The 26,785-nt window shown below is 38.0% G+C and overlaps 1 protein-coding gene across 8 annotated transcripts in view; it reads right to left on the reverse strand.

Moving 5' to 3' along the window:
* The window catches only part of FHIT (fragile histidine triad diadenosine triphosphatase), a 1,423,921-nt gene that overhangs the window by 518,021 nt on the left and 879,115 nt on the right, over positions 1 to 26,785 (reverse strand). The gene's annotated exons all lie outside the window — the stretch shown is intronic.

Consider the following 26,785-nt stretch of genomic DNA (forward strand, 5'->3'; position numbering starts at 1 on the left):
ACCTGGCGATTCAGAGACCTGTACCCCTGGGGATAAAAATATATTATATGCTTATTAAAAAAAAAAAAAAAAAAGCCACCAAAAAAAAAAAAAAAGTTAGTTGTCTGGCCTATAATCATCCTACTCATGGGTGTAAGAACCAAAATTGAAACCCCATTTTTCTGATTCCCAAAACTGCATTCGAAACTGTATTTCAAGTGTTGAAAGCAGGACATGACAGTGGTTGTTTGAGTTTGTGATTCATGTATGTTTCAGGTTTCTCTGAAACCACCTATTTTTTTTTTTTAAGATTTATTTGTTTGAGAGAGAGAGCGAGAGCACAAGAGGAGAAGGAGAGGGAGAAACAGACCCCTCTCTCCCCACCACCAAGCAGGAAGCCCGATGTGGGTGGGACTCAATCCCCAGATCCCAGGACCCCAGGATCATGACCTGAGCGAAAGGCAGTTGCTTAACCAACTAGGCCACCCAGGAGCCCTTTCAAACCATCTTTGATCAAGTCCAGACACATGTAGTTAGAGATTCCTTCAGTAATCTTATCCTTCTCTAGCTTTTGGGTAATCAATCATGCCGTTTCTTCTATGTAGTAAGTATTTCCTCTTCTTCCTATTTCTACCTATAGAAAACTGCCTTCTATTTCAAAGCCCCATTACTCCTTTATTTCACAAGTATTTGTTAGGTGCCACCTACGTGCAAGGTATGACCAATGCTGCAATAAGACAGACATGGCTCCTTCCCTGCAAACCTCATAATAATATAAGGCACGTGACAGTGGTTCCCGAGCCCATGAAGACATTCCGATGCATTCTCACTCTAGAAAATGCATTCCAAGGATTACCAACAAAAAGGGAGAAAACGTTCATTTTACACATACCAAACATGTGCCAGGTATGCACCTAATTTAATCATTAGCTATAATGACAAAGTTTGTAGGCAAGCATATTAATGTATTCATTTAAAAATACTTTTGCAACAGCTCCTTGGTTAAAGAGCCACTTTAGACACATGATGCAACACCAAGATCAATCAGACCACAGGAAATAAAGGATTTAAAAAGCAATAGATGAGGGCATCCTGATGCCCCTTGCTTCCAGATAATGAAGAGAGCTGATTCCTAAGGATACCTTCAGCTGGGACACCTGGGTGGCTCAGTGGGTTAAGCTTCTGCTTTCAGCTCAGGTCATGGTCTCAGGGTCCTGGAATTGAGCTCTGCATTGGGCTCTCTGCTTGGCAGGGAGCCTGCTTCCCCCCACCCTCTCTGCCTGCTTCTCTGCCTACTTGTGATCTCTCTGTCAAATAAATAAATGAAATGTTTAAAAAAAAAAAAAAAAAGCTACCTTTAGCCATAAAAGTTCACATTTGGTGAAGTTTTGAGGCTCCCCCAGGGCAGGATTTGGATGGCTGTGGACATCTTTATCACAGCAGCTAGCAATGCATCTGAGCAATAGCTGTTTCCTCAATAAGTAACTGAATAAAAGGTACAGACTAGGGCTTCATGGGCTTTCTAGTCTAGCACACTGCTAAAGAACTAGACAATGCAGAAGTATTCAAACTACTTACATCCCTAAGTTTTATTTCCATTCCACAATCAACTCAGCAAATTAATACCTACCCCCCAAAAGCTAATACAAGTTGTACTTACCCTTCATCGAATGTTCACATTTTGCCATATCTACTTTCTCTCTTCACACACACACACACACACACACACACACGTGTGTGTGTGCACAAACACATATATACACACCACACTCCTCTTGCTATTTACCATTCACCTAATCTGCTCCTTACGGCAGGATGGCTTAGATATCCCAGACAACAAAGATGAAAGGTTTTATCACCCCGCATAGAACAGAGTGAGACACAACCCTTGGATTTAGTATCTTGAGTAAAATAATCTCCCCGACACCAAGAGTTTAGTACCATGGACAGTGGGAAATATAACTAGAAAGACAGGGTGCAAAGACCTTAACCATGTTATCTGATAGATGTCACCCAGCAGAAAATGAAGAACTGCCGAGCATTTTTGAGTGGGCTTGGGATCCAATAAAAATGATTTTTTCAAGATAATTTAGGGATGATACATCAAAGACAAAGTAAACACGAGATGAACAGGAAATCAGGCAAGTTCAAAATGCGGAAAATACTAGCCAGAACAGAATGAAACTGGGTCTGTTCTATCCCTATAACAAAAGAGAACTAAGGAGATTTAAAAAGTCATTGACCAACAATATTTAATACAAACATACTCAAACAGCATATATTTCAATTAATTAGGTTTCTAGAGGAGTAATGTGGTATTTGGACTTGGACATTAAATCAATATTGGCCTTATGGATACTCCCCATGTTCCTCAGCCCTCCACTCCAATCCCTTCCTCCCCTGCCAAATCAATACAAATACCTTTATATCAACCAAAAAGTACAGTACTATTTAAGTGGGAAAAGCAATCTAAATTTACAACTGTAAATGTCTAAAGCTTCTAGTCTGGGGATTTTCCTAATGGGAATATTTGATGTGACTTTTTGTTATTCTCATGGTTGTGTTCATGAGCACATCACAAGGGTGGTTTAAAGGCCTAAGTGACATAAATTAGATTTTCTTTAAGAAATCATGTCCTTGACATATTTTTTCATTATCTGAGAAGAATGAAACAGATTTTTCGGTTAATTAGTGCTAAGGCATGTATTTTGCATTAGCATTAAGTTTACCAAAATGGCTTTAAAAACTTGAACAGATGGCAGAATTATAATAACTTTTCCTTATGATTTAGGTTAAGAATAAAGCATCGTGAGAATTCTCCTCCTGCCTAACTTCCCCATAAAGTTAATGCATTTAATAGATACGATGTATTGTTTTTCTCATTGAGGTGTAAACAACTCTATCTCACCTTAGACGAATATAACGAGCTGTGGGAATGTGTGTCAGTACTATCTAGCTAGAGGCTAGGGCTTTTCCAGGGTATTAGCACTGAAGCAACCACACACAAAAAACTCCAAAATCCGGACAATAACTGTGCAAGGATGGAGCAGGAGTTACAAAGACAGATGTCCACAGTGGCCTGGCAGGCATAAGGTAAGTAAGTCAAGCTGACTTGCCCTACGAAAACGGGATAGTGGGGATGGCAACAGGCTGGACAGGGCAAACAGGGCTGAGAGCCAGCACACACAGGGTCTCTCACCAGTTGCTCTCAATCATGAAGTGATCCCTTGCGCAGCCATCGTAGCCAATTTTTCAAAAGAAATATAAAACCTAAATTTTGTAGGTGAAATTTCCCAATTAAAATTTTGGCTGCTATTTCGTATTTGCTTCGAAAAAAATCAATAAATAAAGCCATGAAAACCAAGGAAAACAGTCTATGGTCTCCTTTCCACTGGCCTTGGAGACATTAGTCTGAAAACCTGGATGGGGTGAGGGGGTGGTAAAAATTAGAGTTCATTGTCAGTGCTTACAGGGAATTCAGTTTCCAGGTAAAACACTTGAGTTTAGTATAGTAGATCGGTTTTATAGCCTGGTTTTCAAAAATGAATTGCGGTGGTGGCTCTCTGCTCAGCAGGGAGGCTGGCCTCCCTCTCCTCCCTGTTCCCGCTCTCTAGCTATCTCTCTTGCTATCTCTGTCTCTGTCTCTCTTTCAAATACCTAAAATCTTAAAAAAAAAAAAAAATGAACTGAGGTGGAAGAAGCATGAATTATAATGGGCAGACTATCATGATACCTACAGGAAATGATCTTGAGCTCCGTGACCTTCATTGAGTTCAGGGAGCTCTTACTCCATTTCTTTCTTCTTGACTCTCCTAAATTCTCTAGAGTGTCTTTTCTAAACTCTTACCTCATGCCTCTAAAAAAGTCACAAGTAACTGAAATTAGCAAGTTTTGAGAGGTGATGCCTTTTCCCAGCCTTCATGTGCTTTAATTTCATGGCAGCATTGGCTATCTCAACCTCCCATGTCTCTCATGAATGAATAGCAAGTTCTTCAAATCTCCTAGACACCCCCTAAACTCACCATTCTTTCTTGAACCTTTTCCTCCTGACTTCAGTGATACCAGTTCTTGGTTAACTTCCCATCTGACTCTTTCTGGATCAACTCCCTCCTTACCTTGAGAGATGACAATAAAGGGTAGTGAACAGTTCTCATCTACTTGTTTTTCACGCATTTCCTCTTGCCTACTCCATGGAATCTTCTAGTCTTAAGTCCCCTCTCTCAGGTAATAATTCCACTCATTCCTTGATTTTCATTAATACTCTTTGGTATTAGGATTTGGGATAACTCCCAAATCTCTCCATACATTAAAATTCAGATTTCCCAACCCCGGGCTTAAAAGCTAAAAGAAGGGGAAGAGCAACTGACATCTGTTGACCTTTTACTATGGGCCAAGCTTACCTGATATGCCCTGTCTTATTCGATTTGCACAATACTAGAAGATAAAAAATATTTTTGTGCCATCTTGTAGATGAACAACCTCAGGCTGAGAGAGGTCACATCTCTCTCTAACAGTTGTGTGAGGTCACACAACTAGGTAGAGCCAGGATCCAAGTACTCATCTATTCTCAGCCATTAGACTGTTTCCCATACCTCCCACTTTTAATTACTTGGTAAAGCCCACCTTTGCTTAGTAATTGCTTGTCTCACTATTCTACCTCAGCATAATTACCTTAATTGTACTCCTTTGTATTTTCCACTCTGGACACTGCCATAGTCTCTCAACTACTCTTTATGCTTCTAGTTTCTTTCTCTTCAATCCCAATTTTCACAATGTTATGATCTTATTCATGCCCAGCTTCTAACATATCTTATTTAAAAAAAAAAAAAAAAGTGCTTCAGTAGAAACTGACCTGTCTCTGTTCATTGTCTGAATCTGAAATATCTTACAACTCTGAAAGTCACAGGTAAGCGATACTAATGCAAACTCTGAGACATGAACATATTTTCTGTCTGGTAGAGCTTTAATGAGCCTCCCCCCTCCCTCCTCATCCCCCTTCCACCTCACCACTTGGACACACACACACAAAATTTTGATTCTATTTGCACATTTATCTCAATATTTCTATTCTATAAATGTGTTTTATACTCTCTTTTGAACCAGTTACCATACCTGCAGTTTTCTTCATGAATTAACTAAAATATTTAACATACTGTTCATTTATATGTCTATATAAGAGTCTTTGTTGACCTATTACTGAAAATTACTTTTCAACATGTTCAGCTCCCAACAAGTCCATCCTGTGCTCAAAACCTTGCAATAGGCATCACTTGCCAAATAAATTAAGCCTGGAGACCTCACCTTACAGTTCAAACCCAACAACCTTCTCTACTCTATCAATTGTATATCCGTTCCACTTTTCACCCATTCGCATCCTACACAGAGGCCAAAAGGAACTCCTCAGGTCCCAGATACACATTTTTCTCACCTAGTTTTCCTCCTTTACTGCTGCTAAGCCTTCCCTCTGGACTGTGGCTATTCATAGAGCAGTCAATAAAAACAGCTACCGTGGATGCTTTTAAGCCCATGTTTCTCAGACATTTACATGGAAATAACACAGGTAAAGAGAATTACTATTTGCTTCTATAGAGTGTAAAAAGGGGGACAAAAAGGAAATAGACTACTGGAAACAATTTGTGTAAGGTCTCTTGTTTTATATAAAAATGTATGCAGATTTTTTTTTTTTTATCCACTCTATAATACATCATGGATTTTCATTAAGAATAATATCTCTACCAGGCGCCTGGGTGGCTCAGTGGGTTAAAGCCTTTGCCTTTGGCTCAGGTCATGATCCCAGGGTCCTGGGATCGAGTGCCGCACTGGGCTCTCTGCTCAGCTGGGAGCCTACTTCCCCTCCTCTCTTTCTGCCTGCCTCTCTGCCTACTTGTGATCTCTGTCTGTCAAATAAATTTAAAAAAAAGAAGAAGAAGAAGAAGAAGACTATGTCTACCCTCAAATGTAATGGGAAAACTGATATTCCAAAATGGTGACTTACCTAACCCGGGGCTATATCTCTTGCCTAAACCCTGTACTCTCAGAAAAAAGGCAAAGATTAAGAAATCTGCCCCTCCTCACCCTTTTCCAGAAAGTCCCACCCTCCACACTTTATCAAGGTGTTTACCCACCTTGATAAAACCCCACACCCCCTTCCTTTTCTTTAGGATGGTCTTAGTTAATGAATATTCTCCCTATTACAACAGTCTGAATAAGATTATTTCCTTTAATTATCTAATACATTGTTTTTGACACATGACATTCTGAAGTATACATCTCAATCTGAAAAGCGCATGACTTTATGTAATACTTTCCAAGATTATAATCATGAAGTCTGGGACTTCATGGTATATTAACTTATTATAGTAGAAATAACAACACTCAGACTTTCTATGTCTCCGAGGAAATTAATGAAAATGAAATTGGGTCATTATCTTACACCATACACAAAAATCAACTCAAAATGGAGTAAAGACTTAAATGTTATACCTGGAACTATAAAACTTCTAGAATAAGACATAGGGGAAAACCTTATGATGTTAAGTGTTGGCAATAACTTTTGGATATGACACCAAAAGCACAGTCAACAAAAGCAAAAATAAACAAGTGGGACTTCAAATTAAAAATTTTCTGGAGGTGCTTGGGTGGTTCTATTGGTTAAACATCTGCCTTTGGCTCAGGTCATGATTCTTGGGTCCTGGGATCGAGCCCCACATCACGCTTGTTGCTCAATGGGGAGCCTGCTTCTCCCTCTGCCTCTGCTGCTCCCCCTGCTTGTGCTTTCTCTCTCTTGCTCTCTCTCTCAAATAAATAAATAAATTGTTTTTAAAAGTTTCTAAACAGCAAAGGAAACAATTAGCTAAACGAAAAGGCAAGTTACAGAATAGGAGAACATATCTGCAAACCATATTTGTGATAAGAGATTAGTATTCAAACTATAAAGAAACTCATATAACTCAACTGCAACAGAACAAATGACCCAATTTAAAAAGGGACAAAGGATCTAAATAGACATTGTTCTGAATAAGACACACCCATGGCCAACAGATAGAAAGGATGCTCAACATCACTAATCATCAGGCAAATATGAATCAAAACCACAGTGAGACATCACCTCACATCTGTCACGATGGCTGTTACTGAAATGTCAAAAGATAACAAGTATTGGTGAGGATGTGGATAAAAAGGAACATATGTGCGATGTTGGTGGGAATGTAAATTGGTTTATCCATTATGAAAAACAATATGTAGGTTCCTCACAAACTTAAAAGTAGAACTATTATATGATCCAGCAATCTACTTTTGGGTATACATCCAAAGGAAATTACATCACTATCTCAAAGAGATATCTCAAAGAGCTATCTGCCTTCCCACATTCATTGGAGCATTATTCACAACAGCCAAGAGATGAAACCAACCTAAGTGTCTTTCACAGGTAAATTAAAAAAAAAAAAATGTGGTATATATTCACAATGGAATAGTCTTTAGCCTTAGAAAAGAGGAGAATCCTGTATTTGCAACCACATGGATGAACTTGGAGGACACTGTGCTGAGTGAAATAAACCAGACATAGAAAGGCAAATACTGCGTGATATCACTTAAATATGGAATCGAAAAAAGTTAAAGTTACAGACACAGACTATTGAAGGGTGGTTACCAGAGGAAAAGGAAGTGGGGGAGTTGGGAGATACTGGCCAAAGGGTAGAAAGTTTCAGTTATAAGATGCTTACGTTCTAGAGACCTAACATACATCGAGATAACTAGAACTTAAAAATAATGTACTGTAGGGGCGCCCAGGTGGCCAGTTGGTTAAGCAGCTGCCTTCGGCTTGGGTCATGATTCCAGGGTCCTGGGATCGAGCCCCACATCAGGCTCCCTGCTCAGCAGAGAGCCTGCTTCTCTCTCTCCCCCTCTCCCTGATGCTCTGCTTACTTGTGCTCTCTCTCTCTAAAAAAAGAAAAAAATAATAATGTACTGTAGACCTGAAATGTGCTAGGAGTATCTTAAGTACTCTTACCACATGCACAAACACAGGTAATTTTGTGAGATAATATATTAATTAGTTGGATTGTGGTAACTATCTCACAACATAACTGTATATCAAAATATCATGTTGTTTACCTAAAATATATATAATTAAACAATTTTTATTTGCCAATTACACCTCCAGTGGACTTATACCAGGAGTGTATAACTGGGGGGCCAAGAGACTAGCAAGGTTATACCCATAAGAACTACCTAAGAATCACTGTAGAAGTCCAGGTACTGCAGAGGCTGGGGAAGTAGAAGAAATGGCAGAAATCATTCCTAACATCCTGAAGATTTCTGAAAATAAAACTGCTAGAAATGGACACTAGTTCTCATTCCTTCTTCTTTCAACAAATATTGCTAGGACATAGATGATGAGGGGCTGGGGACCAGAGATAGAATTTGTTCAAGGAAAATCTATGGAATCTTGATTAAAGCTTTGAAATTCAAACCAAAGATAAGATTCAAAGGATGAGATGAATGGGGGGGTGGGGGTGGGAGATGCTTCAGGGCTGCCACAAAACATCAAAACATTCCAAGTACTGGATTGTAAGAGCTTAAGTTAGGAAAACAGCAAAGAATAATGGCCTGCATTAAAAAAAAAAAAATTAAAACCCTAAAATATGCAGGAACTGGCTAATTTACATTCATTACCTCACTAAATCCTTAAAGTAACTCCAGGAGCTAAGTACTATTATTATCCCCACTTAACATAAAAAGTAACACAGCCTCAGAGAGGTTAATTAACTTGCCCAGGGTTTTGTAGACAGTAAGTAGCTGGGCTGTTCAACTCAAAACCATACTGAAAGAATTCTTCCCAACTGCACTCCCACAGGGCTTTGGGCAGGATATCTAATACAAACTGGAATCTGGAGTGGACAGGAGGAGAAAACTTAAACACAGGTCAGACCTCCTGTGTCAAGTCATCCAGTCTGAACTTTACCTGGAGGAAATGGTTAAGACAAGGAAACAAGAGAAAGTAAAGTGTAAGGTGGAGACCTAGCAATGGAAGCTTGAGTACTGAGAAGTACTAAACCAAAGGTCCCCTCCAGGGTACCAAAATGAATGAGAATAGAAAAGAATACAACCACAGACTAAAGATCTTCAATAAACACAAGGTAAAAAAGGATTTAGTTTGAAGGAAACCGGAATATACTACCTATTACATGCCTCTTTAGCATATGGACTCTGGAGCTCCATTGAGAACCAACAGGTACAGAAAAAAGCTCTAAAAACAAGGAACAAATTTCCTTTATTAAAGGTATCTTCCTCTCCTATACCAAAAAGAGGAAGAAGACTTTTTAACAACCCTTATCCATTGAGAAAGCACAGACTGAAACTCACGTAACAAACATTACTTAACAATCCTTGTTGACTATACTTTTCCCGGCTGCCATCCCACAACTTGCCTTCCCAACCCAAATGTCCTAAACTCCTTTTCTCCTTCAGCCTAAGTTAGCATATAACCCCAGGTTCTAAAGATCTCTCTGAGTTACTCATCTCTGGGTACTCCCATGTGTTATGTGAGCAATGCACATGTTAATAAACATGTTTATTTTTCTCTTGTTAGTCCATCTTTGGCCAGCCTTCATTACACAGCCCCAGCTAAAGAAACTAAGAAACCCAGAGTAAAGGAAAAGATTTCCCACTCCCCCTTAGCTTTAAGACGAGACAATTCTCAAAACGTCTTTAGAGGAACTCAAATCTGAATTCTGTACATCTAATTTCTAGTTACTTGGAAAAAAGAAAAGAAAAATATTAGTACTCTTTGGGAGCCAAAATATTGTACCAGCTCTAAAGGACACTTAGGTATGGGAGGTTGGTTCACACTTCAGGGTGTGCCAATTAAATATGATGACTACTGCAAACTAGTGAGTAACACAATGAGATATTTAAGTACTTCAGTTACTGGATTACAGCCACTGCAGGAGATTTTTCTTTCCCTAAAAAAATAAAATGTGAAGTCAGAAGAGACAACTATAAAATACAGAAGTTATTTTTCTTCCTCCAAGGTGTGAGTAATTTGGTGTATTAATTTTATTACAAGTTTGAAAACTTTGAATAAATGAATAGAACACCAAAATGAAAACAATTACTATGGCTATAGATGTAACATAATGTTTTTTTTAAAATGTTTCTGGAATTCTAATGAATTTTGTTTTAAGATTTATTTATTAGAGAGAGAGAGACAGAGAGAGAATATGTACGTACACCTGCATGCAAGCACATGAGTGGGAGAAGGGCAGAGAGAGAGAATCCTCAAGCAGACTCCCCACTGAGCATGGAACCTGACACAGGACTTGATCCAAGGACCCTGAGATCACGACCTGAGTGGATATCAAGAGTCAGCCACTTAACTGATTAAGCCACCCAGGTGCCCTGGAACTATAAAGAATTCTTTTTTTTCTTTTTTTTTTTTAATATTTTATTTACATATTTGACAGGCAGAGATTACAAGTAGGCAGAGAGGCAGGCAGAGAGAGAGAGTGGAAGCAGTCTCTGTGCTGAGCAGAGAGCCTGATGCGGGGCTCGATGCATGGCTCAATCCCAGGACTCTGGGATCACGACCTGAGACGAAGGAAGAGGCTTTAACCCACTAAGCCACCGAAGCACCCCTGAATTCTAATAAAATTATTTATGACATCACTTTTTTTCTTATGTCCATGATAGAGGAGAAAAGGAACAAAAGACCTATATACCAAATTCTATCAAATCTAATAGGGCACCACACAGATATTTCAAAAAGGCTAAATAAGGAGAAAATATGCATCTTAGAATCAATAAAATATAATGATCATAGTCATGACCCTTGCCAGCAAGGAAGTTCTTGCTGTCGTAAAAGGCAGGACTTTTCAGCAATAGTCTGTTCCTGTATAGCAGATCTGGTTGATGTTTTAGGATTCAAGCAAAAAGAAACTTCAGGACACACAGAAAAGAAACTAGTCTGATACCACGTATTCTTCAGCATAAATACTGTCCTCCTTGTAAATTAAGTTGAGTAGAAACTTGAAGGGACAAATATGCCTTTAAAAATGTGCCTACCTAACTAATATATACAGTACATGCCAAGATCTAAGACATGTCAAAGTATATTGTTTATAAAAGTTTAAAAATAATGCTCTCATACAAATATAAAATAAGTATGTGTCAAAAGTGAATTTTAGTAATGATGGAACCAAAAAGATGTTGAGGGATACTAGAATATGCTGTCCCAAAATGTGCTTTTTTGGCATATGAATTATTTTGAGCTAAAGGCCATTGAAAACCAGCTGACTCAGGAAAATCTCTAGAAACAGGACACAAGATTTCCTTTCCTAAAGGAAATTTACATTTGTAAAGTTTTCTCCTGCCATACCAAGAAGAGAACTCTCAGTAAGTCTTATCAATGGAAAAGCCACCAACTTCAATAGAATTAGTATAGAAAAACTTACTAAACAAACCTTGTCTACCATGCTTTTCCTGGTTACCTTCCAGAACTTGCCATTCTTCCCCCAGAAACCCAAAATGTCTTTTTGTTTGTTTTAGCCTAAGTGGTATATAAACCCAAGTTCTAACCGCCCTTTTGGGTTGAGTATCACTGAGTCACCGGGTACTGCTACCTTTACCTGCGCAATGCACAGGTTAATATATTTCTCTTTGTTCTTCTCTTGTTAATCTTTTACCATTCTCATTTACAGGGCTTGAGTTGAAGAACCTCCCTTACTGTAGTAATAATGGTTCAAAATGAATTAAAGAGTCCACATATAAGTAGGTACCGAAAGTAGAATCTTACCTAAGCCATGTTGCTGGAAAGCACTGATGGTTAAAATATTCCCTCAACTTTTTGTGTTCCAAAATCTCAACACACTTTGTGTCCTGGGAACTGGATTACTGAAAGGAATCACCATGCTTCCTTGTATGACTTAGATAAAACTTGGTGATCTAACTCTCTCATAACACATGCATAAGATTCCAGATATTTACCAGTAACAAGGCCAGAAACAGACTCTTCTCCTTTTGCCCCTAAATACCTTCCCATTCTTTTCTTTGTGAGTGATCAGCTAGGATAAAAATTGTGTGTAACCCTCAAACTCAAACTACCTAGACACAAACATACACATTTCTTATTGCAGAGGACTGCAATTCCCTCTTATAACAACAGCAGCAACAAATCTCAACTATTAATCCCCACCAATGTTTAAGATTGTTAGGACTTTTTGATGAGTAGGTTGCTTTATTACAATAAAATGATTCTCTTTATCTGTGCTAGTGTTTCTTGTATTGACTTGTAAAAATTGAGTAATTATAAAATTTATATAAGAAACCACAGGAGGATTTAAAATAACCAAAACAATTTTGAGAAAGAACAAAGTCTGGAGGTACCTGGGTGGCTCAATCGGGTTAAGTGTCCGACTCATGATTTCAGCTCAGGTCATGATTTCGTAGGTCATGAAATCAAGCCCCAACTCAGGCTCCACACTCAGAGGAGTCTGCTTGAGGTTCTCTCCCTTCAGCGCCTCCCCCCACTCATATGTACACAGGTGCTTTCTCTCTCTTTGAAAAATAAATTAATCTTAAAAAAAAATAAAAAGAACAAAGTTTGGGGATATATACTACCTAGTTTCCTAATTTAATAAAAAGCTATGGTAATCAAGACATTGTGATTATAGCTATAGAGATAGGTATATAGCTCAACAAAACATATTAAGAATCCAGAAACAGATCCAAGCATTTATGGTCAGTAATTTCAGGAAAAGTGGCAAAGTAATTTACCAAATAAACACAGAGTCGGGGTACCTGGGTGGCTAAGTCAGTTAAGCATCTGCTTTTAGCTCAGGTCATGATCCCAGGGTCCTAGAATCGAACCTTGTTTCAGACTGCCTGCTCAGCATGGAGCCTGCTTCTCCATCTGCCCCTCCCTCTACTCATGCTCTCTCTCTCTCTCTCTCTCTCAAATAAATAAACAAAATCTTTTCTTTTTAAAAAGTGTTTTTTGGGTTGTTGTTTCTTTAACAAATGGTCCTGATATAAGTGGATATTCACAAGAAAAAGGAAAGAAACTTCAACCATCATTTCATTCCATACACAAAAGATAACTCAAAATTAATTACAAAATCAAGCGAAAAAAAGGCTAATTCTATAAAGCTTTCAGAAAAAAATCACAGGAGAAAACATTCACAACTTTGGATTAGACAAAAATCCTCAGCATATAAAAATTATTTTTTTAAAAAGGCCTTAATTTGATAAAAGTTAAAAACTTTAGCTCTTTAAGTTTTCTCCCTAAGGTCAGGAGGAAGACAAGGATGTCCACTGTCACCACTTTTATTCAACATAGTACTGGAAGTCCTAGCCACAGCAATCAGACAAGAAAAAGGAATAAAAAGCATCTAAACTGGTAAGAAAATAGTAAAACTCACCATATGCATATGACAAGATTGTATATATAGAAAACCCTAAGGATTCCACCAAAAACCAGCTAGAACTGACATGGATTCAGGAAGGTTACAGGATACAGAAATCAATATACAGAAATTCACTGCATTTCTATACACTAATAATGAAGTGGCAGAAAGAGAAATTAAGAAAATAATCCCATTCACAATTATACCAAAAATAACAAAATACCTGGGAATAAACTTGACTAAGAAGGTAGAAGACCTGTACTCTGGAAACTATAAAATGCTGTTGAAGCAAATAGAAGGCAACACAAACAAATGAAAAGATGTTCAATGCTCATGGATTGAAAGGACAAATATTGTTAAAATGTCCATACTACCCAAAGCATTGTACTGATGAAATTCCATTCCTATCAAAATATTAATAACATCTTTCACAGAACTAGAACAAATAATTCTAAATTTATTTAGAATTTATATGGAACAAATAATTCTAAATTTATATTAAGCTTATATAAAGCCACAGAAGACCCCAAATATCAAAGCAATTGTGAAAAGGAAGAACAAAATTGGGGTAGGTATCACAATCCCAGATCTCAACATATAGTATAATGCTGCAGTAATCAAAACAGTATGGTACTGGTGCAAAATAGATGCCTAGAGCAACAAAACAGAATAGAGAGTCCAGAAATAAACCCACAATTATATGGTCAATTAATTTTCAACAAAGGAGGCAAGAATATATAATGGAAAAAAGTCTCCTTAGCAAATGGTGTTCGGAAAACTGGGCAGCTATATGCAAAAGAATGAAACTAGACCACTTTTTCACACCATATACAAAATAAGCTCAAAATGGATTAAAGACCTAAAATAGGAGACTTGAAACCAAAAAAAAAAAAATAAAAATAAAAATAAAAATAAAAAAGAAAATCCTAGGAGAGAGCACAGACAATAATTTCTTTGACAATGGCCATAACAACATTTTTCTAGCTATGTCTCCTGAAGCAATGGAAATAAAAGCAAAATAAACTATTGGGACTACCTCAAAATAAAAGGTTTCTGCACAGCAAAGGAAACAACCAACCAAACTAAAAGACCACCCATAGAATGGGAGAAGACCTTTGCAAGTGATGTAATTCCATAAAGGGTTATTAACCAAAATATATAAAGAACTTACACAACACTCAAAAAACAAATAGTCTAATTAAAATTGAGCAGAAGACATAAACAGACATTTCTCCAAAGACGACATACAGATGGCCAACAACCACATGAAGAGATGGTCATATCATTCATCATCAGGGAAATATAAATCAAAACTACAATGAAGAATCACTGTATGCCTGTCAGAATGGCTAAAATCAAAAACACAAGAAGCAACAAGTATTGGAGAGATGCAGAGAAGAAGGAACCCTTGTGCACTCTTCGGGGGAATACAAATTGGTATATTTATATGGAAAAGAATAGTTTTCCTCCAGTCTATCACCTCTTTTACACCAAAAGTAGTCTGCAGGGTATAGTAGCTGTTTCTTTTGTGCCATTTTGGGGTGGAGAAGGTGGATGTGATGAAGCCAATAATTCAGGACTTAATTCTCTTTCGTGTTGTGGTTTTCTGCCCTTGTACCAGAGTATGAAATAGCTTCTAAGAGTCCTAGATCTGAGCTGGGAAGAGTCTCTGTGCTATAATCACATTGTGACAACACTCAGCATCTAAATTGGACTTACTATATTCTCGCCACTCAGTTTATTTTTTAGCCATTTAATGGGTACATTTTAGAGTCTTCCATTTTGTGTAGAATTAGATCCTCCTCTTCAAATGCTATAATTAACATCACTTAAAGTAAAACTCGAATAAAATATTGAAACCTCCAAAAAATTAAAAATAGGGCTACCCTATAATTCAGAATTGCACTACTAAGCATTTACTCAAAGCATATAAAAACACTAACTCAAAAAGATACATGTGTTCCTATGTTCATTGCAGTGTTATGTACAATAGCCAAATCATGGAAGCAACCCAAGCTTCCATCAATAGATGAATGGATAAAGAAGAATGAATATTAATCAACCATTAAAAAAAAGGTGAGGGGCGCCTGGGTGGCTCAGTGGGTTAAGCCGCTGCCTTTGGCTCAGGTCATGATCTCAGGGTCCTGGGATGGAGTCCCGCATCGGGCTCTCTGCTCAGCGGGGAGCCTGCTTCCTTCTCTCTCTCTCTCTGCCTGCCTCTCAGTGTACTTGTGATTTCTCTCTGTCAAATAAATAAATAAAATCTTTTAAAAAAAAAGGTGAAATCTTGCCATTTGCAAAAACATCATGGATTTAGACAGTATAATGCTAATCAAAATAAGTCAGACAGAGAAAGATAAATACCACATGATTTCATTCATATGTGGAACCTAAGAAATGAAACAAAGAGAAAAAGAGACATACCAAAAAAAGGGACTTCTCACTGTAGACAATAAACTTATGGTTACCAGAGGGGTTGGGGAGATGGGTGAAATAGGGAAAGGGAATTAAGAGTATGCTTATCATCACAAGACTGAGTAATACATAGAATTGTTAAACTACTATATTGTATACCTAAAATTAATATAATACTGTATGTTAACCATACTGGAATTAAATTTTTTTTTAATTAAAAACAATTTAGCTCTTTAAATGCCACAGTGAACCATAACAAGACAAGTCACAGACTACAAGAAAATATTTCCAATATATAATCTAATAAAGGACTAACATTCAGAATAATAACTCTTCCAACACAATAGCAAGATAGCCCAATTAAAAATGGGCAAAAGAACTGAAATGATAATGCACAGAAGACAACAAAACAGAACATAAGCACAAGATGTTTATCATTAGTCATTAGGGAAATGCAAATTAAAGTCCAAATGAGACACCACTGCCACCAATAGAAGGGCTAAATTAAAAAGTCTGGCAATATCAAGCCCTGATGAAGACAGGCAGCGAGTGGAACTTTCACACGTTACTGATGAAATATAAACTGATAAAGCTACTTTAGAAAACAACTGACAATTTCTAATAAAGTTACTTATAAATATATTATTTGACTCAATACTTCCACTTTGGGAACTATATATTTAATGAAATGCAGGCATACTGTCCAAGAAGACATGCACATGAAAAATCATAACTTTCTTTATAAAAGTCATAAAGCAGAAACAACCCAAATGTCCACTACTGGATGAGGAGATAAAGAAATTATGGTATACTCATATAACACTCTTCATCAATAAAAAGTAATGGATCACTGATAGATGCTATGACAAAAATGAAAAAAGATGCATGTTGCATGATGTAATTTACATGAAATTCTGGAAGAGCTAAATCTAATATGAAATGGCAGAAAGCAAATTAGTGGATGCCTGAGGTTAGGGGGTATAGAGAGGAGGTTGATTGTAAAGAGTATGGAGGAAATTTTTGATTGGGGAGAAGTATATTATTGCCTGTGATTACAAAGGTACACACATTTATCAAAATTCAGAGCATGATGCACTTAAAAAGGGTGTGCTTTATTGTATATAAATTATATTACAGTATAAAAATGAGGGGCCCCTGGGTGGTTCAATCAGTTAGGCATCTGCTCAGGTCATGATCCTAGTGTCCTGGGATCAAGCCCTATGTTGGGCTCCCAGCTCAGCGGGGAGCTTGCTTCTCCCTCATCCCCCTGTTCATGCTCTCTCTCTCAAATAAATAAATGAAAAATCTTTACAAAAATGAAAGAGATAAAATGTTTGGCTTTCACACGTTTTTTCAACATGTGCTTCCTTTATAATCTAGCCAATCTCCCTGGAATAATTTGAAGCACCATAATAGGTCTGGGAGAAAGTGAAAGGTTTTTGTTGTTGTTGTTTTGGAGATGTTTTACATTAATGTTGGTAACTATACCAATTGTCTGAAATGTTTTTCTTTAAGATCATTTTGATCTGTTAAAATTAAACTTACTATGTCCTGAGGTGTTTAGCTAAGAACACCACCAGCAAAATATGCATCATCTTCTTCCACTGTATCAGGGAAGAAAACTAACAAAGATGGATCCAAAGTTCTACCAAAACACCCATTCATCCCTGCTTTTCCATATGTATGTTCTCAGGGGGAATGTTCTCTAAAAAAATCACTGTAGGTAGGAGCGCCCTATCTGGCAAACCTAACACTCTTGTATACAGACAGGATAAAACAGCACATTCAAAGGCATGGGAAGACAGACTCACGTCAGAAAGAGATTTTCAATCCATTTAGCTGTACATTCACTAATAAAGACTTTCTACCAATACCTTAATCTACTTTAGACATATCAAAACCAGTGGGCAGAAAACTTACAGCTTCTAAAAAAGAAGGCAGGATGACAGTAGAAAGTTATCATAAGGGATGTTCAATTTAAGAAAAGATATGAAAACCCTCAGTGCACATACCACTTTTCCCGCTACAATATACAGGCTCTATTGTCTTATTTAATCCTCATAAAACAAACAACAAATCTATTGCAAGACATTAAGTTAATAGATAGTTCATATAAATGCACAAGGGAGCAAACATTTAGAATTTCCCAAAAAGCCTTTACTGGGGATGATTTCAATACCCAAGCAGTTGGATATAGATGCCCCTTTTATCCCATCCTTTATTTAGGTGGTTTTCAATGTTCAAATGCACGAGAATTACTGCAGTGTTGATATGCCAAAACCATGTATATATATCACGGGTCACTTATGCAATGTCCAAGGAAATTCTGAAGTATCATTTTCACCTAACGCAGTGTTTCTCAATTGCTTTTTTCATTATTGTCTCCCTAATGAATCTTTTTAAGACACTTTCCTAATTGCTACCCTGAAGTTTAATACCACAGATTTCCTGTATATCTATGTGTACGTCTTTGCTTCATACCTGAAGAGAGTAAGATTTTACTTTTCCCAAGATCCAATTTTCACCCACTTGGGGGTAATATCACCCCTCCTGAGAATACATGACCTAAATTGACCTCTAGCTTAATAGGTACTTTCCTTGCATACTCTCCATAGCTTCTTTCAATGAAAAATATGTTTCCAAGAGCCTTCTTATTTGGGGTTCAACTTGTTTGGGGTTCAATCCATTGTAGTTTGTTTTCTTTATACCAGTTCTTCCCAAACTTTTCAACTGAAGCACATAGTGATAGTGAAGAAGGAATGCACACTCTGAAGATGAAAAATAGGAGGAAATGTATTTGTGCTTTGATGTGGAATGGGAAAGAACAGTCACAATGAAAAAAGTGGCTATCTACATGGGAAAAGAAATGAAGCTGGGCCCCTAGTTCACACCGTATTCAAAAATTAACTCAAAATGGATCAAAGATCTAAATGCAAGAGTTCAAACGATAGAACTGAGAAGAAAACATAGGTGTAAATATTTATGACCACAGATTAGGCATTAGTCTCTTAAAAATGACACCAAAAGCACAAGGAACAACAACAAAAACAGACACACTGGGCTTCATCAAACTTAAAAAGGTTGTTCTTCAAAGATACCATCAAGAAAGTAGAAAGAAAAAATCAGAAGAATGAGAGAGAATATTTGCAAATCATGTATGTAATAAAGGACAAGTATGTGGTGTATATAAAATGCTTACAACTCAAATGGAAAATCCAATTTTGGGGAAAAAATGGATAAAGGATCTAAACAAACATTTCTCCAAACATGATCAACAAATGGCCAGCAGCGCGTGGAAAGATGCCCTATATCATCAGCTATCAGAGGGATGCAGACCACAATCACAAAGAGTTACCACCTCCCACCCACTAAGATGGCTATCACCAAAAACCAGAATCAATAACAAACAATAACAAAGGGGAGAAATCAGAAGACTCCTACGCTGCTTTTAGTGACGTAAAACTGTGCCTCCATCTTGGAGGATATTTGGGCATTTCCTCAAAAGGTGAACAATAGGGTATAATCATACCCTATTATATGACTTAGTAATCGCACCCCCATATATATACTCAAGAAAAACTAAAGTGTAAGCCCACATAAAAACTTCTACATGAATGTTTATAACAGCATTATTCATAGTTGCTCAAAAGTACAAAGAAGTCAAATATCCATCAGTTGACAAAAAGATAAATCAAATGTATTAATAATAAAAAGAAATGAAGTTTCTGATATATACTACAACTTGGATAAAGCTTAAAAACATGATGCTAACTGAAAGAAGCCAGCCCCAGAAGAACACACATCGTCTAATTCCATTTAGATGAAATACCCAGAACAGGACAATATATAGAGGCAAAATGTAGATTAATGGTGGCCTAGGGCTGGAGAAAATGGATAACAAATGCTAATGAGTTTCGGAGTTCTTTCCGGGTTGATGAAAATGTTTTGAATTGATAGTGACAATGGTTGTACAACTCTGTGAATAAACTAAAATCTATGGAATTATATACTAAAAAAAATATATATATGTATTTATTTGAGAGAGGGAGAGAGAGAAAGAATACAAGGGATGGGGAGGGACAGAGGGATCAGGAGAAGTCTGCTCCCCACTGAGCAGGGAGCCCAACACAGGGCTCAATCCCAAGACTCCCAGACCCTTTACTGACACACAGTAAGCCCCTGGATGTCTTTACCACCCAGATACCCCTAGAATTAAACTTTAAATAGACAAATGGTATGGTTCATGACCTCCATCTCAGTATAACTATTAGGAAGGAAGGAAGGAAAGAAAGGAAAGTAGGAAGGAATCACAGATCTTCTCTTCAATTTTGCTGCAGCCAGGCAACTGCCTTGCCTCTACCATGGCCAATGATGCAAGCTTTGTTCCTTAGATGGTAAAACACAGGGTCTCTAGACATGGAGTATACCAGGCACAGCTGAGAACTAGGTTCTAGGACAGGCTTCTTCAGGAAGATAAAATTGATAGATAAAACTGGAATCATGTCAACATCTTGAGGAAGCATTGAGGTAAACTGAGGAGTTTAGGGCTGATATTGTTGCATTTAGAAAACAAAACTACTTTAAAGAAGAAGACAACCATTACTTCGAGAGTAAACAATAGCCAGGTAAGGAACTCAGCCCCATGGTTCAGCTTCAGATGGCATTTATATAGTACACTAAAGTAAATAGGGAACATTAAGTCATCAAAATTAGAGTCACACTACTCTAGATGCAGAGGGGAAGAAGGGGAACCATGGACAATACAAGTGGAGGCATGAAGGACAATTACCTCCTCTGTTTCTGTAGTGAAAAATCAATAGAAAAAGCTTGAAACTAAAAATAAAAGCAGTATACACATTATTTAGAGATATGGAGGTAAATAACAAAATAATTTGCTTAAAAGGAGGATGGGGAATGAGGGTGAGGGAGGAAGGATATTGTAGAGTCTGGTTTATATGAAAACTTACAGAGCTGTTTCATTTCACACACACACACACACACACACACACATACACACTCAATAGGAAACACTTGCAAGTTGTACAATGTTATAAATATTTTTAAATATTTGATAAAGGGGCGCCTGGGTGGCTCAGTGGGTTAAGCTGCTGCCTTCGGCTCGGGTCATGATCTCGGGGTCCTGGGATCGAGTCCCGCATCGGGCTCTCTGCTCAGCAGGGAGCCTGCTTCCTCCTCTCTCTCTCTGCCTGCCTCTCTGCCTACTTGTGATCTCTCTCTGTCAAATAAATAAATAAATATTTAAAAAAAAATTTGATAAAAATTAGACAGAAATAAAGTTACTAAAAATGTGAACTTAATTCCCAATAATATGATTTTTGCCACACTATAAAAATATTTTAAGTTACTCAGCACGTAAAATATTTAACTAAGTTCCCTCAAATATTTAAGTAAAATTCATTTCTAGGAAGATGCACAATGTTTATCCTATATATCCGTGTGCTCTCCTCTAAGACGAAACCAATTAGTCCTAAAAATCTCAGTTTGAGAAGCATGAGAGATTAACTATCTTGTGAATGTTCTTCTATACTTGGCACTTTCACCTACACATTATTAATTCATTATTCAGCAAATATTAAAAGGCTGAGTAACTGCCAATCCAGGTAAAACAAAAACATCTGATCTAGGACTGCTCCTAATACATTATTTTTCTGGCATTATGTTTTTTTCTAGATTGTTGACCACCATGAACATATGGGTGCAAACTCCTTTATGAAGGCTGAGTTTGATATTTAGTCTAAACCTGGCAAAACTTGGACTTAGTATTCTATGAAGCTATTATGTGTGCACATATTTGAAGGACGTTTTAAAAAGTGCTAAACTATAAATATTCTGACTCACTGCTCTTTCACACATACTAAAAATGACTTCGCGTAATCACTAAGCAGGAGGGAGGTTTTGTATCTCACTGAAAATGTCACTTAATAAATAACCTTCAAATTTAAATGCAAACTATGGATATCATTCATAGATTCTCAAACTTGTCCTTGAAGTCTAAATAGGCAAAGAAGGTAACTAAAAAAGAAAAAAAAAAAATTCTGCCATGAACACTCTATTGCTTTAACTCCTTAAAAATGAGTCCCAACTTCAATTTTCAGCATAATATTCTTATGTTTAAGAATCTGTACTCTTACAGCAATTTAGCCTGAGGTTTTTAAATATAACTTAACTTTGGGATAATTTGCTATTTTCACTTCTCATACTCCAATTAGATCACTAAGTTTTAGGTAATATTACTTAATTTCATAATTTATAATAATATATTCACTTTTCTAGCCAAAAAGTGATCTTTTGTTCATAGGATTATACCTTAGTGTAATGACTGTAAGTCTGACACATTAGATGCTTGATGGAGGCAACCCGATAATCATGGCTAGGAAACATGACCTGAGAGGGGTACAAAGATCAAGAGGCTGGACATTTGAGTAAGTGATGAGGAAATTCTGAGACAGAGAATTTGCCATCAGATAGATTTAGGTTATCTGGCATTAACTTTTCATTAAACAATAAACTCCTTGATTATAATATATCGTTTACCCTTATATCCTCCATAGTACCTGACCATGTCCATGATAAGTATGATGGGCAGAATAATGGCCTCATAAAAATATCCCCTAATTTCTGGAAACTATAAATATGCTACCTTACATTGTAAAGGGTCATTAAGTTTGCAGAGGAATTAAGGTTGCTAATCAGCAGATGTTAAAGTAGAAAGATTATCCTGGATTATCTAGGCAGGTCCAGAGTTATCACAAGGATTCGCAAAATGGGAAAAGGGAAACTGAAGAGGTCAGAGTGATGAGAATTGATAGAGACATGACCTGCCCTTGCTGGAACTGAAGATGGAGGAAAAGGCCAAGAGCCAAAAATGCCTGGCATTTTTGAAAAATCAAAGAAGCGAGTTCTCTCCTAGGGCTTCCAGAAAAGAACACAGTTCAGCCAAAACCTTGACTTCAGCAAGGAGACTTGATTCAGACTTCAGACTTCCAGAACTACAAAATAATAAATTTCAGTTGCTTTAAGTCTGTTAAATAATCTGTTATGAAAGCAATAGAAAATTAATACCATTTTAATCAATAAATACCTTTCAAAATAAAAATTGAAAAATAGCATCTAACGAAATAAGTATGAAAATATCAAGATATTTTCAGTTTTCCATAGCATCCACATATTTGGAATCCCAACTTGGTATATTCAATCCCTGGAATTTTACTGTCCACTCATTTGAAATCTGGAATTTCTTAGAATTCGAAATGGTTTCCTTCCACTGACCAGCAGGTGCACTGACCTGGCACCCCCCCCCCCCCCATGGCTGGTCCTGTGAGGCATCTTGATGTTTGCTAATGCACTGTGACTGCATCAAGAGCAGTACATCTCGACAACATAAAAGATGCTTTTACTCATTACGTTACGTGGTTATTTTGATCTAAGTTATCTTTTGGTCGTTTAAGATTTAAGCACAAAATAGATGGGTCACAAAGAGATATCTTTTGATACAATCAACCTTTTATCTATTTCTTCACTTGACCAGCATCTACTGAACATTTACTATATGCTACCCTTGTGCAGGCACTGAGAATCTGAAGAGTGAATACCACATGCTCACGGTCCACAAGAAGCTCACAGCCTAATAAGGGAGAAACAGATAGAATTGTTTAAAACAAAGTAAGGGATTAAGAGAAGAAACCACAAAACATTATGACAACTCAGAAGGAAAAAAAAAAATCACTAACTTCACTAAAACAGCTTACCTCAAATCAGAAAAAAAAAAAAAGAGTTCTGCACGTATGGATGAATGTACCCTAAACCTGCAATTAGACGTAAATGCAGGAGTTGGTTAGAAGACTCCTTTCAGTGCCTCTTCTAGCCCATATAACCCTTCTCTGAAAACGAGCTCTACCTGCCCCCATACACAGCCAGCTTTGAAATGACAAAGGCCATACACCTGAACCACACAGGACCAGGTGATCAGACTCTTTCCACTGAGAGCATTTATAGCTAGAATTTATTTATTTATTTATTTTTAAAAGATTTTATTTATTTATTTGACAGAGAGAAACCACAAGTAGATGGAAAGGCAGGCAGAGAGAGAGAGAGGGAAGCAGGCCCCCGCTGAGCAGAGAGCCCGATGCGGGGCTCGATCCCAGGTCAGATCATGACCTGAGTCGAAGGCAGTGGCTTAACCCACTGAACCACCCAGGCGCCCCTAGAATTTATTTTTTTAAAAGATTTTATTTATTTATTTGACAGTGAGAGATCACAAGCAGGCAGAGAGGCAGGCAGAGAGAGAGAGAGAGAAGAAGGCTCCCTGCCGAGCAGAGAGCCTGATGCGGGACTCGATCCCAGGACCCTGAGATCACGACCTGAGCCGAAGGCAGAGGCTTAACCCACTGAGCCACCCAGGCGCCCCTATAGCTAGAATTTAAAGGATGAGTCTGTCTTTACCAATGCAGTGGAGTCAGATGATAGAGATGCAGGGCCCTGGGAAGCCAGGTCATGCAGGCATGTAAGACCCAAGGCAAAGACAAACAGAGCACGCTGGCAAGCACAGAAAAAAGATAGCGAAGAAGAGACTCAGATCACGGCTGTAGTCCTGACCTGCCTTTCCTGGTGATACCCTGCTGGACTCTCTACATTCTGATGCAGCAAGACAGACCAGTGTCCTCAACATGAAATTCTTATTTTCATTACATTACCCTGAAGTTAGTTTCTGCTGCGTACAGTAGTTATGTCTTCATGAAACAGATTCCGCCTTTTCACTAGCCTAGACGCTGGCCTCAATGACCTCACCTGCAATATGGGGATAGGAAAGTGGTGCCCTTTTTCAGAAAATGGGCAGCAGAATTCGTAATGGATGTGCAAGCATAAAAGCACTTGGACTATAAATTATCATATAAATGCAAAACCTTGACAACTGTAACTGGTTATGAAATACTGTTCACACAATGACCCCTATTAAAAGCCAAATGGGAGGATTTTTCAGCAAAAATGAGGTAGGAAAAAGCTCAAATTAAAATGGGCCACGATTCAAAGCAGCCCTCTCTATTCAACTTCGAGGTTATTTGGCCCTTTCAAAGTGTGGAGGAGAGACAGAAGGAGGTAATGGTAGAAAGAAAAAGAATTCACACAGAAGCAACGGAACGAATGCTGGAGGGGGTTTTTATCTTCTCAGAGAAATCCTATCTCCCATTAAACCATGCTGTACGGCGGACTGTGCCAACGATGTTCTTCCTTAGACAGAAGATAGAAATAACATCAAAAAACAACCTTCAGGGCGCCTGGGTGGCTCAGTGGGTTAAGCCGCTGCCTTCGGCTCAGGTCATGATCTCAGGGTCCTGGGATCGAGTCCCGCATCGGGCTCTCTGCTCAGCAGGGAGCCTGCTTCCTCCTCTCTCTCTCTGCCTGCCTCTCTGCCTACTTGTAATCTCTCTCTCTGTCAAATAAATAAATAAAATCTTTAAAAAAAAAAAAAAAAAAAAACCTTCAAAGGTCTCCAACTAGACAAAGCAGCGTGTTCTCCCACAATCAACAGAACAAGAGCCATGTCTGACTGTTGGGGGATTTTCTTCCTGTTGTCTGTTACTAAGAATCTATAGAAAGATACAGTAAATAGTTGCTGTTTGGGGCTACCTTCTGCTACTCATTTTTGAGGTCAGTGATAGCTGTTAGCATTGAAAACTAACATAGACAAACAAGACAAAGAAGGACCACCTGGGTGGCTCAGTGGGGTGGGACTCTGCCTTCGGCTCGGATCGTGGTCTCGGGGTCCTGGGATCGGGCCTGCATTGGGCTCTCTGCTCAGCAGGGAGCCTGCTTCCCCCTCTCTTTCTGCCTGCCTCTCTGCCTACTTGTGATCTTTCTCTCTCTCTCTATATATATATATCAAATAAATAAATAAATGGAATCTTTAAAAAACAATTATAATAAGACAAATACAATAATAATAAGACAAATAATAACAAGACAAAGACATGATGGGCTTGTTCATCAGAGTTAGACATTAGCTAAAGTAGAAAGTAGGAGTGATTTCAAAATAATTGCATTTATGGATGGTAGAATCCAGGCCTATATATATTATCAGAGCTTAGTAAATATGAGATCAAATGATATTCATTTTATGGCATACAATCTCCTTTACCATGTAATTCACTTCACCACATCAGCGCCACACACTCTGTCCCATGTTAACCCATACTGAACCTTTGTTGCTGGTATTGTTTCTTCCTCTTCCATGTTACAAAGATATTTAGCACTCAATTTTGTAGTCTCAGCACTTAGCATAGTGCCTAGCATAGAGCAGAGACTCAAAGATCATCTGAAAATGCATAAAAAAGTCGATTCTGAATTCCTGTCCATCATGCTTGTTAATGTTTTGTGAGCGCGTACTCATCTCCAGGCATAGTGCTGGCTGTTTTACGTGCAGTGTTTTCTTAAATCCTCATGACAACCCAATGAGGAACCGGAGATACAGAAACTAGTTTAAGGTAATAAAGGCTACTAGTTGGTAGAGTTAACATCGAGATCCAGGCAGCCCACCTCCAGAGCTCAAGCTCAACACCGCTCTGCAGGACTGCCATTCATACTCTAGGCACTCAAGAATCCTTTGCCGATGGGCTGGCAGATGGTCAGCTCTGACATATGCAGACTCAAATAAGGTTGTAAATTGGTTCTCAAGAAATGAAAGTGATATGTATATATTTATTCCAATGTGAGGCAGAATCTGACAAGGACTTCCAGAAATGAGGCTCAAGGTACAGAAGACACAAACAATTCTTAGCGAGGGTAGGAGACTCAGGAAGGACTGTGTAGACCAGAGACACATGAGCTCAGCTTTAAACAATGGAGGGTTTGCCTAGATTTGCAGGGATGCAGGACACAGATGTTATTTGGGAAGACTATCACGTGTCAGGAAAAGCCCTTTGAGACAACGGGCATCACAGGGTACCTGTAGAAAGTGGTAATGGTAAATT

The sequence above is a fragment of the Mustela erminea genome, chromosome 1 (assembly GCF_009829155.1).
Source record: "Mustela erminea isolate mMusErm1 chromosome 1, mMusErm1.Pri, whole genome shotgun sequence".
Lineage (NCBI taxonomy): Eukaryota > Metazoa > Chordata > Mammalia > Carnivora > Mustelidae > Mustela > Mustela erminea.